Raw genomic sequence first — 4,044 nt, forward strand, 5'->3', positions numbered from 1 at the left:
GGAGAATGAGTACAGCATCGCAATAACTTTGACCGGCGAGTGTATATGTTCATACCTGGAGGCAACACTATCCCTCCCAATAGCATAATGTCTGGACTACACAAACGATAATGTCCGACAGTGCTGTAAATACCCTCATATGGTAAAACTTAATACGCAATACGCCCAGGAACATTTTCGAACATGGCCGACACACCCTCTTAGGTTTGCAGACTTGTGCGAGCCCTTGCGTTCTCATAGACGAGGAGAAGTTCGTTCGCACAATTGTAGCGACGACCACGCTGAAATAGTTTCTTCAATTTCCTGAGGGTAGCACAATACACGGACGTGCAACAGCAGTTGAACAGACTGAAGCATTAAGATGAACATCAACGAAAGCAAAACGAATAACGGAATGTGTGTGTATGTGGTCTTCAGTACAGAGACTCGTTTGATACAGCTCTCCATGCTACTCTATCCTGTGCAAGCTTCTTCATCTTCCAGTACCCACTGCAACCTACATCCTTCTGAATCTGTTTAGTGTATTCATCTCTTGGTCGCCCTCTACCATTATTACCCTCCACGCTGCCCTCCAATACTAAATTGGTGATCCTTGATGCCTCAGAACATGTCCTCCCAACCGATCCCTTCTTCTAGTCAAGTTGTGCCACAAATTTCTCTTCTCTCCAATTCTATTCAATGCCTCCTCATTCGTTATGTGATCTACCCATCTAGTCTTCAGCATTCTTCTGCAGCACCACATTTAGAAAGCTTCTATTCTCTTCTTGTCTAAAATATTTATCGTCCACGTTTCACTTCCGTACATGGCTGCACTCGATTCAAATTGTTTCAGAAACGAGTTCCTGACACTTAAATCTATACTCGATGTAAACAAATTTCTCTTCTTCAGAAACGCTTACCTTGTCATTGCCAGTCTACATTTTATATCCTCTCTGCTTCGACCATCATTACTTATTTTGGTCCCCAAACAGCAAAACTCCTTTACTACTTTAAGAGTCTCATTTCCTAATCTAATTCCCGCAGCATCACCCGGTTTAATTCGACTACATTCCATTATCGTCGTTTTGCTTATGTTGATGTTCATCTTATATCCTCCTTTCAAGACACCATCCATTCCGTTCAGCTGCTCTTCCAAGTCCTTTGCTGTCTCTGACAGAATTACAATGTCATCGGCGAACCTCAAAGTTTTTATTTCTTCACCATGGATTTTAATCCATACTCCGAATTTTTCTTCTGTTTTCTTTACTGCTTGTTCAACATACAGATTGAACAACATCGAGGATAGGCTACAACCCTGTCTCACTCCCTTCCCAACAACTGCTTCCCTTTCATGTCCCTCGACTCTTATAACTGCTATCTGGTTTCTGTACAAATTATAAATAGCCTTTCGCTCCCTGTATTTTACCCCTGCCACCTTCAGAATATGAAAGAGAGTATTCCAGTTAGTTGTCAAAAGCTTTCTCTAAGTCTACAAATGCTAGAAACGTAGGTTTGCCTTTCCTTACTGTTTCTTCTAAGATAAGTCGTAGGGTCAGTATTGCCTCCAGTATTCCAACATTTCTACGGAATCCAAACTGCTCTTTCCCGAGGTCGGCCTCTACCAGTTTTTCCATTCCTCTGTAAAGAATTCGCGTTAGTATTTTGCAGCCGTGGCTTATTATACTGATAGTTCGGTAATTTTCACATCTGTCAACACCAACTTTCTTTGGGATTCGAATTATTACATTCGTCTTGAAGTCTGAGGGTATTTCGGCTGTCTCATACATCTTGCTCACTAGATGATAGAGTTTTGTTAGGCCTGGCTCTCTCAAGGCTGTCAGTAGTTCTAACGGAATGTTGTCTACTCCAGGGGCCTTGTTTCGACTTAGGTCTTTCAGTGCTTTGTCAAACTCTTCACGTATTATCATATCTCCTATTTCATCTTCATCTACATACTCTTTAATTTCTATAATATTGTCCTCAAGAACATCGCCCCTGCATAGACCCTCTATATACTCCTTCCACCTTTCTGCTTTCCCTTCTTTGCTTAGAACTGGCTTTCCATCTGAGCTCTTGATATTCGTGCAAGTGGTTCTCTTTTCTCCAAAGGTATCTTTAATTTTCCTGTGCGCAGTATCTATCTTACCCCTAGTCAGATTTGTATCATCAGTAGCCACCGCAGTCACAGACTGAGTTCTGTTGCAACACTCTGGCTCCCAGTTTTCGCTTTCCAGATCAACAGCTGCCGCTTGAGCATCTGCACTGAAGGCTGCTGCTTCCTCTGCCTCGATGTCTAACAGAAGGCTGTCGTCCAGCCGTTCTTCCGTCTCCGGTGGGTCGATTTCTTCAATGAGTGGATGATGGTCACCAGAGCCTTCCTCCGATTGGGGTTCCCCATCCGCTGCCTCGCCTGAGTCGTCTTCCTCCTCCTCCAGTTCGAGGGTGTCTCCCCCTTCCCCTTACATTTGGCCTCTAGCCATCCCTGCTTAGCCATTTTGCACTTCCTGTCGATCTCATTTTTGAGACGGATGTATTCCTTTTTTGCCTGCTTCATTTATTGCATTTTTATATTTTGTCCTTTCATCAATTAAATTCAATATATCTTCTGGTACCAAAGGATTTTTACTAGCCCTCGTTTTTACCTACTTGATCTTCTGCTGCCTTCACTACTTCATCTCTCAAAGCTACCCATTCTTCTTCTACTGTATTTCTTTTCCCCATTCATGTCAATTGTTCCCTTATGCTCTCTCTGAAGCTCTGTACAACCCCTGGTTTAGTCAATTTATCCAGGTCCCATCTCCTTAAATTACCACCTTTTTGCAGTTTCTTCAGTTTTGATCTACAATTCATAACCAATAGATTGTTGTCAGAGTCCACATCTGCCCCTGTAAATGTCTTACAATTTAAAACCTGGTTCCTGAATCTCTGTCTTACCATTATATAATCTATCTGAGACCTTCCAGTATCTCCAGGCTTCTTCCATGTATACAACGGAATGTAGTCGAATTAAATCAGCTGATGCTGTGGGAATTAGATCAGGAAATGAGAAACTTAAAGCAGTAGATGAGTTTTGTTAACTTGGCCAGCAAAATAAGTCATGATGGTCAAAGTGCAGACGATATAAAATGTAGACTGGCAATGGCGAGGAAAGAGTTCCTGAAGAAGAGAAATTTGTTAACGAAGAGCATAGATTTGAGTATTAGGGAGTATTTTCTGCAAGTATTTGCATGCAGTGTAGTCATGTATGGAAGTGAGACATGGATGACCAACAGTTCAAATGGTTCAAATGGCTCTGAGCACTATGGGACTCAACTGCTGTGGTCATAAGTCCCCTAGAACTTAGAACTACTTAAACCTAACTAACCTAAGGACATCACACACATCCATGCCCGAGGCAGGATTCGAACCTGCGACCGTAGCGGTCGTGCGGTTCCAGACTGTAGCGCCTTGAACCGCTCGGCCACTCCGGCCGGCATGACAAACAGTTTAAATAAGAAGAGAATAGAAGTTTTTGAAATGTGGTGCTACAGAAGAATGCTGAAGATTAGATGAGTAGACCACGTAACTAATGAGGGATTACTGAATAGACTTGGGGAGAAAAGAAATTTGTGGCACAAACCTGACTAGAAGAGAGGATCGGTTGGTAGGACATATTCTGAGACATGACAGCACCTCCATTAAAGACCAGATGCAAATGCCGACTAAATTGGTTCATTTTGCCGGCCGAGATGGCCAAGCGGTTCTAGGCGCTACAGTCTGGAACCGCGCGACCGCTACGGTGGCAGGTTCGAATCCTGCCTCGGGCATGGATGTGTGTTATGTCCTTAGGTCAGTTAGGTTTAAGTAGTTCTAACTTCTGATGACCTCAGAAGTTAAGTCCCATAGTGCTCAGAGCCATTTGAACCATTTTTTGCGTTATTTTGGTGTTTATACGTACCACATCCCTGTACATGTTTATTACATTTTTGTTTCTATGTTTTAGTGCACAGTACAGGATGATTTTGTAAGTCAGCGCCGGCACGCCAGTCGGGAACGACTGAGAAGCGGGTGGGAGAGGGGGAGGGT

The sequence above is a fragment of the Schistocerca cancellata genome, chromosome 3 (genome assembly GCF_023864275.1).
Source record: "Schistocerca cancellata isolate TAMUIC-IGC-003103 chromosome 3, iqSchCanc2.1, whole genome shotgun sequence".
Taxonomy (NCBI): Eukaryota; Metazoa; Arthropoda; class Insecta; order Orthoptera; family Acrididae; genus Schistocerca; species Schistocerca cancellata.